The following is a 12,233-nucleotide window of genomic DNA, read 5'->3' on the forward strand; positions in this document are numbered from 1 at the left end:
AATAGTCACCCTAAATGTAAATGGACTGAATGCACCAATCAAAAGACACAGAGTAATAGAATGGATAAAAAAGCAAGACCCATCTATATGCTGCTTACAAGAAACTCACCTCAAACCCAAAGACATGTACAGACTAAAAGTCAAGGGATGGAAAAACATATTTCAGGCAAATGACAGAGAGAAGAAAGCAGGGGTTGCAGTGCTAGTATCAGATAAAATAGAATTCAAAACAAAGAAAGTAACAAGAGATAAAGAAGGACATTACATAATGATAAAGGGCTCAGTCCAACAAGAGTATATAACCATTCTAAATATATATGCACCCAACACAGGAGCACCAACATATGTGAAACAAATACTAACAGAACTAAAGGGGGAAATAGAATGCAATGCATTCATTTTAGGAGACTTCAACATGCCACTCACCCCAAAGGACAGATCCACTGGACAGAAAATAAGTAAGGACATGGAGGCACTGAACAACACACTAGAACAGATGGACCTAACAGACATCTATAGAACTCTACATCCAAAAGGAACAGGATGTACATTCTTCTCAAGTGCACATGGAATATTCTCCAGAATAGACCACATACTAGGTCACAAAAAGAGCCTCAGTAAATTCCAAATGATTGAAATTCTACCAACCAACTTTTCAGACCACAAAGGTATAAAACTAGAAATAAATTCTACAAAGAAAAAAAAAGGCTCACAAACACATGGAGGCTTAACAACATCCTCCTAAATAATCAATGGATCAACGAACAAATTAAAATAGAGATCAAGGAATATGTGGAAACAAATGACAACAACAACACAAAGCCCAAACTTCTGTGGGACGCAGTGAAAGCAGTCTTAAGAGGAAAGTATATAACAGTCCATGCACACTTAAAGAACGAAGAACAATCCCAAATGAATAGTCTAATATCACAATTATTGAAACTGGAAAAAGAAGAACAAATGAGGCCTAAAGTCAGCAGAAGGAGGGACATAATAAAGATCAGAGAAGAAATAAACAAAATTGAGAAGAATAAAACAATAGAAAAAAAATCAATGAAACCAAGAGCTGGTTCTTTGACAAAATAAACAAAATAGATAAGCCTCTAGCCAAACTTATTAAGACAAAAAGACAATCAACACACATCAACAGAATCAGAAATGAGAATGGATAAATCACTACAGACTCCACAGAAATACAAAGAATTATTAAAGACTACTATGAAAACCTATATGCTAACAAGCTGAAAAACCTAGAAGAAATGGACAACTTCCTAGAAAAATACAACCTTCCAAGACTGCCCAAGGAAGAAACACAAAAGTTAAACAAACCAATTACGAGCAAAGAAATTGAAATGGTAATCAAAAAACTACCCAAGAACAAAACCCCTGGGCCAGATGGATTTACCTCGGAATTTCATTAGACATACAGAGAAGACATAATACCCATTATCCTTAAGGTTTTCCAAAAAATAGAAGAGGAGGGAATACTCCCAAACTCATTCTACGAAGCCAACATCACCCTAATACCAAAACCAGGCAAAGACCCCACCAAAAAAGAAAATTACAGACCAATATCCCTGATGAATGTAGATGCAAAAATACTCAATAAAATATTAGCAAACCAAATTCAAAAATATATCAAAAGGACCATACACCATGACCAAGTGGGATTCATCCCATGGATGCAAGGATGGTACAACATTCGAAAATCCATCAACATCATCCACCACATCAACAAAAAGAAAGACAAAAACCACATGATCATCTCCATAGATGCTGAAAAAACATTTGACAAAATTCAACATCCATTCATGATAAAAACTCTCAGCAAAATGGCTATAGAGGGCAAGTATCTCAACGTAATAAAGGCCATATATGATAAACCCACAGCCAACATCATACTGAACAGCGAGAAGCTGAAAGCTTTTCCTCTGAGATCGGGAACAAAACAGGGATGCCCACTCTCCCCACTGTTATTTAACATAGCACTGGAGGTCCTAGCCACGGCAATTAGACAAAACAAAGAAATACAAGGAATCCAACTGGTAAAGAAGTTAAACTGTCACTACTTGCAGATGACATGATATTGTACATAAAAAACCCTAAAGACTCCACTCTAAAACTACTAGAACTAATACTGGAATCCAGCAAAGTTGCAGGATACAAAATTAACACACAGAAATCTGTGGCTTTCCTATACACTAACAATGAACTAATAGAAAGAGAAATCAGGAAAACAACTCCATTCACAATTGCATCAAAAAGAATAAAATACCTAGGAATAAACCTAACCAAAGAAGTGAAAGACCTATACTCTGAAAACTACAAGATACTCTTAAGAGAAATTCAAGGGGACACTAACAAATGGAAACTCATCCCATGCTCTTGGCTAGGAAGAATTAATATTGTCAAAATGGCCTTCTGCCCAAAGCAATATAGAGATTTGATGCAATCCCTATCAAATTACCAGCAACATTCTTCAACGAACTGGAACAAATAGTTCAAAAATTCATATGGAAACACCAAAGACCCTGAATAGCCAATGCAATCCAGAGAAAGAGGAATAAAGTGGGGGGGATCTCACTCCCCAACTTCAAGCTCTATTACAAAGCCATAGTATTCAAGACAATTTGGTACTGGCACAAGAACAGAGCCACAGACCAGTAGAACAAATTAGAGACTCCAGATATTAACCCAAATATATATGGCCAATTAATATATGATAAAGGAGCCATGGACATACAATGGGGAAATGACAGTCTCTTCAACAGATGGTGCTGGCAAAACTGGACAGCTACATATTACAGAATGAAATTGGATCACTGTCTAACCCCATACACAAAAGTAAATTCGAAATGGATCAAAGACCTGAATGTAAGTCATGAAACCATAAAACTCTTAGAAAAAAACATAGGCAAAAATCTCTTAGACATAAACATGAGTGACCTCTTCTTGAACATATCTCCCCAGGCAAGGAAAACAAAAGCAAAAATGAACAAGTGGGACTACATTAAGAAAAGCTTCTGTACAGCAAGAGACACCATCAATAGAACAAAAAGGAACCCTACAGTATGGGAGAATATATTTGTAAATGACAGATCTGATAAAGGCTTGACATCCAAAATATATAAAGAGCTCACCCACCTCAACAAACAAAAAACAAATAATCCAATTAAAAAATGGGCAGAGGAACTGAACAGACAGTTCTCCAAAAAAGAAATTCAGATGGCCAACAGACACATGAAAAGATGCTCCACATCGCTAGTTATCAGAGAAATGCAAATTAAAACCACAATGAGATATCACCTCACACCAGTAAAGATGGCTACCACCCAAAAGACAAACAACAGCAAATGTTGGCGAGGTTGTGGAGAAAGGGGAACCCTCCTACACTGCTGGTGGGAATGTAGATTAGTTCAACCATTGTGGAAAGCAGTATGGAGGTTCCTCAAAATGCTCAAAATAGACTTAACATTTGACCCAGGAATTCCACTTCTAGGAATTTACCCTAAGAATGCAGCACTCCAGTTTGAAAAAGATAGATGCACCCCTATGTTTATCGCAGCACTATTTACAATAGCCAAGAATTGGAAGCAACCTAAGTATCCATCAGTAAATGAATGGATAAAGAAGATGTGGTACATATACACAATGGAATATTATTCAGCCATAAGAAGAAAACAAATCCTACCATTTGCAACAACATGGATGGAGCTAGAGGGTATTATGCTCAGTGAAATAAGCCAAGCGGAGAAAGAGAAATAACAAATGATTTCACTCATCTGTGGAGTATAAGAACAAAGGAAAAACTGAAGGAACAAAACAGCAGCAGAATCCCAGAACCTAAGAATGGACTAACAGGTACCAAAGGGAAAGGGACTAGGGAGGATGGGTGGGAAGGGAGGGATAAGGGGGAGGAAGACGAAAGGGGGTATTATGATTAGCATGCATAATGTGGGGGGGTGGGAGAAAGGGGAGGGTTGTGCAACACAGAGAAGACAAGTAGTGATTCTACAACATTTTGCTATGCTGATGGACAGTGACTGTAATGGGGTTTGTGGGGGGGACTTGGTATAGGGGAGAGCCTAGTAAACATAATATTCTTCATGTAATTGTAGATTAATGATAACAAAAAAAAGAGAGAGAGAAAGAAAAGGGGGATTACTCCCTGATTGTATAAAACTAACTGCAAATCAACGATTAATGCATGCTTTACATATCCTTAATTTTGATCTTTTAAAGGGTGTCAGATGATCATCTATGGAAGTACATTTTTCTGATAATATTCCTTTCTTTTTAAAAAAAAAAAAAGCAGTTCCTGTGTGGTGATCTCCAATAGGTTCTTCACAATGGTATAAAGGTCATATCAAAGTGTGGGCAAAGGGTTTGTTTGTGTTTATACAGAGGATCAAAGCCTGATTTGGCTACCCAGAAAACGAACTAAGATACGATGTGAAGAAGAACTTCCAACATCAACATCCTCTGGAAGAGTCATTCCAGAAGATGAACATCAAAAAACTTCAACAAAGATCCTGGCGCTGTTGCAGTTGTAGCTGCATTCATCCCACCGGTTCCTGGACTTGCCATTGGAATGAAGAAGGAGATATCTAAGCTGGCCCGTGCATACAGTAAAACAACAAATTTGACTGGATCTATACTGTCAGAACTCAAGCAAGAATTAGGAGAAGTGCAAGTTGCAGTGCTCCAAAATCATGCAACTATAGACTATCTACTCTTAAAAGAACATATGGGATGTGAACAGTTCGCAGGAATGTGTTGTTTTAATTTGTCTGATTTTTCTCAAACTATTCAAATTCAGTTAGACAATATCCATCATATCATTGAAAAGTTTTCACAAATGCCTAGGGTACCTAACTGGTTTTCTTGGTTTCACTGGATATGGCTGGTAGTTGTAGGTCTGCTTTTGTTATGTAGCTGTATTCCTATTATGTTAATGTGCGTACACAATTTAATTAGTAGTTTGTTAAAACCTATATATGCTTATGTTACTCTACAAGAAGATATGTCAAAGAAATAATCAATCTTCCCATGTTTTCTTCCATCTGCTACTTCTATAGCTTTTCTTCTTCCTTCCTAATTACAACCCTTCAGTAGAATTCTTGCCTCATATCGAAAATTACCAAGTATCATAATTCTTCCAAGTGGTAAAGATACCTCAAGACAAATGCTGGGCATAGAAGCCAAAGGGCATAAATCTGCAAAAAGTAAAAAGCTAACCTTTTCAAAGAATATTGCTTCTCTCTCACTTACCAATTTTACATTTCCCTGTATGGCCCCAGAAGATGACTGGTTAGCCAGAGACAGGTAAGATTCCTCGAGGGAGGAACAACCTAAGACAGGCACAGTCACAGGGGGGCCATCAGGTGAGAAATTGGGGATCAACAGAGGTGAGGCTTAGAACCTCACCCCCCCCCCCGTTTTGAGAGAAATCTTCTGCATCCGTGGATGTTTTGTTGCCCTTGTCTAGCTTGGATTAATACTTAGTCTATAGGCACACACCTGATCATCTACATTTGCCCTCTTACAGCACTAAATTATGTTTTCTACCTTTATATTGCATCTACCTACCACTTCAGCATTTTATTTAAAATAATAATAATAATAATAATAAGGTCGTCATGTAAGTGTAGATTAGTGATACCAAAAACAAAGCAAAAAAAAAAAAAAAAGGCAATTCCTGTGTGGTAACCTCCAACGAGTTCTACACAAGGGTATAAAGGGCATATAAAAGTGTAGGCAAAGGGTCTGTTTGTGTTTATACAGAGGATCAAAGCCTAATTGGGCTACCCCGAAAATGAACTAAGATACGATATGAAAAAGAACTTCCAACATCTGCACTCTCTGGAAGACTCATGCCAGAAGATGATCATCAAAAAACCCCAACAAAGATCCACGCACTGCTACAGCTGTAGATGCACTCATCCCACCGGTTCCTGGACTTGCCATGGGAATGAGGAAGGAGATATCTAAGCTGGCCTCTGCATACAGTAAAACAACAAATTTGACTGGATCTATACTGTTGGAACTCAACCAAGAATTTGGAGAAGTGCAAATTGTAGCGCTCCAAACTCTTACAACTACAGACTATTTACTGTTAAAAGAACATATGGCATGTGAACAGTCCCCAGGAATGGGTTGTTTTAATTTGTCTGATTTCTCTCAGACTGTTCAAGTTCAGTTGGACAATATCCACCATATCATAGATAAGTTTTCACAAATGCCTAAGGTGCCTTAATGGTTTTCTTGGTTTCACTGGAGATGGCTGGTAATTACAGATATGCTTTGGTTATGTAACTATACTCCTATTATGTTAATGTGTGTGCACAATTTAAGTAGTAGCTTAAAACCTATATACGCTGAAGTTACTCTACGAGAAGATATGTCAAAGAAATAATCAATCTTCCCATGTTTTCTTCCGCCTGCTACTTCTATAGCTTTTCTTCTTCCTTTCTAATTACAACCCTTAAATAGAATTCATGCCTCATATCAAATTTACCGAGTATCATAACTCCTCCAAGTGGTAAAGATACCTCAAGACAAATGCTGGGCATAGAAGCCACAGGGCATAAATATGCAAAGAAGTAAAAAGCTAACCTTTTCAAACAATAAGGCTTCTCTCTCACTTACCAACTCTACATTTCCCTGTATGGCCCCGGAAGATGACTGGTTAGCCAGAGACGGGTAAGATTCCTCAAGGGAGGAACAACCTAAGACAGGCACAGTCGCAGGGGGGCCATCAGGTGAGAAATTGGGGATCAACAGAGGTGAGGCTTAGAACCTCACCCCCCCTGTTCTGAGAGAAATCTTCTGCATACGTGGATGTTTTATTGCCCTGGTCTAGCTTGGATTAACACATAGTCTACAGGCACACACCTGATCATCTACATTTGCTCTCTTACAACACTAAACTATGTTTTCTACCTTTATCTTGTATCTACCTACCACTTCAGCATTTTATTAAAAATAATAATAATAAAGAGAGAAATGTGGTATCCACATATAAATCAAGTATAAAAACCAAATGAGTATTCATATTTGAACTGACTGTTTAGAGTTCATAATGCATGAGCAAAACCAAAAGTTTCTGTGATGACTGCCCCTGTACGGTTCACCATGTAACTTATTCACTATGTAAGAATTTGTTCTCCATGTAAGAATTTGTTCGTTATGCCTCAGAAGATTGGAGACTGACGAAAATTAGGCTTGGGGTGGATTAATGATTGTGCATTGAGCATTGACTCCCCTATACAGAATTTTATTGTCGTTAACAACCATTTGATCAATAAATATGAGAGATACCCTCACAAAAAAAAAAAAAAAAAAAAAAAAAAAAAAGGACAGACTTCCAATGGTAAAATAAATAAGTAACCGGGATGTAATGTATAGCATAAGGAATATAGTCAAGATATTGTAACAGCTTGGTAGGGTGATAGCTGGAACCTAGAATTATGTATATAAATGTTTTATCACTGTGTTGTACACTTGAAACTAATGTAATGTAATACTGTGCATCAACTACCCTTCAATAAAAAATAATTATTTAAAAAAAAATAATAATAATAATAATAATAATAATAAGGGAGAAATGTGGGATTCACATATAAATCAAGTATAAAAATCAAACGAATAATCATATCTGACTTGATTGTTTATAGTTCATGATGTGTGATCAAAACTGAAAGTTTCTGTGATATGACTGCCCTTGCACTGTTCACCATGTAAGAACTTATTCACTATGTAAGAACTTGTTCACCATGTAAGAACTTGTTCGATATGCTTCAGAAGATTGGAGACTGTTGAGAATTAGGCTTGGGGTTGATTAATGATTGTGCATTGAGTCCCCTATACAGAATTTTATTGTTGTTAACAACCATTTGATCAATAAATATGAGAGATGCCCTCTCAAAAAAAAAAAAAAAGAGAGCAAGTCTAACATGGAATCAAAATACTCAATTAAAACCACAGAAGGTAGAAAAAAGAAGGAAGAAAATAAATAACAAGTGCACTAGAAAACAGTTACAAGCATGGTGGATATTAATCCAATGATCTCAATAATCACTTTAAATGTGAATTGTCTCAAAAGAATGAGAGAACAAACCACAGACTGGGAGAAAATATCTGGTATACATATTTTCTGCTGAGTTCTGCTGTAGGCCTAAAAAATAAAATTTTTAAATAGTTTAAGAACATGAATGGTCTAAATACACAATTTAAAAGACAGAGATGGTCTGGATGGGCAAAAAAAAAAAGCCCTTAGCTAACATCCTACATAATAGTGAAAAGCTGAATGCTTTTCTCCTAAAATTGGTAACGAGGCAAGGATGTCTTCTCTCACTACCCTTATTCAACACTTTAAGAATCCTAAGTACTACAATAAGACAAGAAAAGGAAGTAAAAGGTATGCAGATTGGGAAGGAGTTACAGATGACATGATTGCCTACATAGAAAGTCCCAGAACAATATGGAGCTAATAAACAAGTATATTAAAGTGGCAGTTCATACTGAGATAAATAAATGATTGAATAAATAAATAAGGGAGAAGTGGTAAATCTCCTACACAGAATTCCAAAGGATTTATGTTAAAGCCCTAAATCCTGGTACTTGTGACTGTGATCTATTTGGAAATGAGGTCTTTGCAGATGGAGTCCAGTTAAGACACAGTCATTAGGGTGGGCCCCAATCCAATATAACTGGTATTTTTATAAGAACAGGAGAAGGACGCAAATAAAGACAACAGCGGGAGAATATTTTGTGCCAGTGGAGGCATTGGAGTGATGCCCCTGCAGCAAACAAACGCCAAGGACTGCTGGCTGCACCAGAAGCCAGGAGAGCACAGACCAGATTCTCCCTAGAACCATCAGAGAGAACATGGCCCTGCAGACACCTTGGCTTCAGACTCAAGCCTCCAGAACTGTGAGAGAATAAATCTCTGTCATTTTAAGCTACCATTTGTAGTACTTTGTTACATAACCCAAGGAGACTAGTACACTTGAGGAGCGGGCACATAGCTCCCCATTTCTTAAGTGTGTATTGGGCACAGTGACTTCCTCCCAAAGAGTAGAATATGGAAAGCAGAAAAAGAGTAACTTTTCAGGAAAGAAAGCTGACTGCTCCAGCTGGTGGTTAAAGTTGGTATCAACAGTGATAAGTCGTGTTGATGGTGTGTGCCTTGACATGATGTCATGAATATGGGACTCTGTCTCTGCAGTCTTCCTCCTAAAAACCTGTAGCCCCAGTCTAGTCGTGCAGAAAACATCACAAAAATTCCAATAGAAGAGCATTGTACAAAAGGGACTAGTACTCTTTTTGAAATTGTCAACATCATCAGAACCAAGGAAAGTCAGAGAAACGCTCAAAGCCAAGAGCTGCCTGAGGAGACATGACAATGTGATGTGGTGTCCTGATGGGGTCCTGGGTCAGAAACAGCACATGAGATAAGAATTATGGAAATCTGGATAAAGCATGGACTTTAGTTAATGATTATTTATCAATATTGCTTCATTAACTGGAACATATGTATCATATTAACATATAATATTGATGATAAAGGAAACTGGGAGTGGAGTGTATGGGGACTCTCTGTACTATTGCCTCAATTTTTATATAAGTCTAAAACTGTCCTACAAAATAAAATCTATTTAGAATGTTTTAAAAGATGACAAAACACCAATGCAGCAAAGATGTCAATATTCTCCCCAAAATGCTACAAAACCCAACAGAGTTTTTTTAAAAAGAGATCAAGTTTGTTCTGGTGCTTACTCTAAGAAAATCTGCCACAGGATCTCTGCACTAGCACTGGCTGTCTCTGTGAAAGACCTTTTGTCTCCTATTGAAGTTTTGTGCTCTCCGTGGTGGGGTTATTCCTTGCATGAATGCTTCACTTGGTGACCACAGATGAAAGATCGGAACCAGCTAGACAGTCTGGCCAGGTGATCCCTCAGGGTTACGCAGGGATAGTAATAATCCTGGCTAGCACATAGCACTATGTAAGCATTTTAATTACAAAAAATATCCTTAATTCAATAAATATGAGAGATGCCCTCACAAAAAATATATATATATATACACACTTCCAATTGTAAAATAAATAAGTAACCGGGATGTAATGTATAGCATAAGGAATATAGTCAAAATATTGTAACAACTTGGTATGGTGATAGCTGGTACCTAGAATTATCATGTATATAAATGTTGAATCACTGTGTTGTACACCTGAAACTAATGTAATACTGTGTGTCAACTACCCTTCAATAAAAAATAATGATCTAAAAAAAATATATATATATATCCTTATTATTATACTTCCATGGGCAGGGGAGATACGATGATCATGAGGGTTGTTTTCCTAGAGCAAGTCTTATCCATTGCACTCTGGATGAATTTCTCCAAATGTGGGAAACTTGACCACATAATTCATGGTAGTGGGGAACTGCATTTGCAATTTTCCCCTGGCCAAAAAAAAAAACACACTCCTTATTGGGTAAAGACTATGATTTCTCCACATTACATTATGGAAACTAAGGCACAAAGAAATTTAATAACTTGTGCAAATCATATGACTATTAAATAGCCTAGGTGGTATTTGAGCCCAAGTCAGGTAGCTCCAGACTCTAAATCTAGACACTATAGCATACTGTGGAAAGCCAGATTGTCATAGAGTAGTTCATGAAGCTTTATGAAATGAAGGGAAGAGGGAAGCTGGAGGGATGTTTTATGCAAGTCAAGGCAAGGATGTAATAAACTGATAAACTATCCCAACCCCATGACTTAGTGCCTTTGTAAAGGAAGCACAGCATAGAGATTAAAAATGAGGGCTCTATAGGAGGGTAGATAGCAAAGGAGAATTAAGGTTGCTGATGGAATTAAGGCAACTATTTACCTGACCTTCAGATCGGTAGATTGTGCTGAGTTGTACAGGAGGCCCATTGGAATCACAAGGATCTTTAAAAGTAGATGAGTGAGGCAGAGGAGAGACGCAGTCAGAATCAGAGGAGATGTGACAATAGAAGCCAGATGAGAGTGCTGCTACAGAGAACTCTACCCACCATTGCTGGCTTTGAAGCTGGAAGGTGACCACAAGCCAAGGAATGCAGGCAGCTTCTACACGCTGGAAAAGGCAAGGAAACCGATTTTTCCCTAGAGACTCTGGCCTAATCCACACCTTGATTTCAGTCCAGTAACATCTGATTTGAACTTCTGACCTCCAAAGCTCTAAGATAATAAATTTATGTTGTCATAAGCCACTAGGTTTACATTGTTATAGCAACAATAGAAACTAATACACCTTCTCTATGCCTTTCCTCACTTTTAAAATGAGGAAAATAAAACTCTCATAGGGCTATTATGATGATTAAAGGAGAAAATATAGGTAGAACCTTAAAGGAGTGCCCAGGACACAGTAAGTTACTGAATAAATGCTAGAAAAATAACAATAAACAAATACAACTGAGGGAAGGCATCACACGGATGCTAAAAACATTAAGCGAACTGTTGTTCAAGAACAGGATGTTAAAATGGTGACCAAGCGTTGCCATGTAGTTTACATACTTACTGCAGAAGGGGGAAGCACCTTCACAATGGGGAAATCTGGCGACCATCACCTGAACTCAGTCTTTAAACATAACATCCCCAAAGGTGGAGCAACCTGATGCTGATGGCCCTTCTGATAGCATGTAACATAAAGTACAACGTCCCCTTTGAAATATACCTTACCAGAAATGTTAACCTGAATCTAATCAAGCTCTAGAACTGATTTTCAGTTTGCAGGAAATGCAAGGAATAAAGGCAGTTAAATAACAACATGAAGAAACCCTGAGACAAATCCTGAATGTAGGGATGTTCTCTATCTTTCCTTGTCTCTTAAAAATTCCTCATCGTGAAATAAAGCCTGTTGTGAAGGAGTGATTCTCTACTCCACACAGTCGTTTAGGAACCCAGGACTCTTCTGTCTGTGATGCTGCCATCGTCAACACAGCTCTTATGAGGAAGGGGAAGGAGCACGCAGGATCTTGCAGGACAACTTTGGGTAGGCGTCACTGAAAGTGGTGTACATCGGCTTCCACTTGCATTTCTTTTGGCCATGACTTCACCTGCCCCCTCCCTAATTGCAAGAGGGCTGAAAAATGTAACTGGAAGCTTGGGAAGGAAAGGGAAGGGGTTTGGTGAGCACCTAGCCCATCTCACCACACACATATCACCCCTTACCCCTCCAG

The 12,233-nt window shown here is 37.9% G+C and overlaps 1 pseudogene; it reads left to right on the forward strand.

Moving 5' to 3' along the window:
* The first annotated feature begins 10,319 nt into the window (after positions 1 to 10,319).
* On the forward strand, positions 10,320 to 10,469 carry LOC118908259 (U1 spliceosomal RNA; annotated as a pseudogene).
* The last annotated feature ends 1,764 nt before the right edge of the window (positions 10,470 to 12,233 follow it).

Source organism: Manis pentadactyla, chromosome 1, assembly GCF_030020395.1.
Source record: "Manis pentadactyla isolate mManPen7 chromosome 1, mManPen7.hap1, whole genome shotgun sequence".
Classification (NCBI taxonomy): Eukaryota; Metazoa; Chordata; class Mammalia; order Pholidota; family Manidae; genus Manis; species Manis pentadactyla.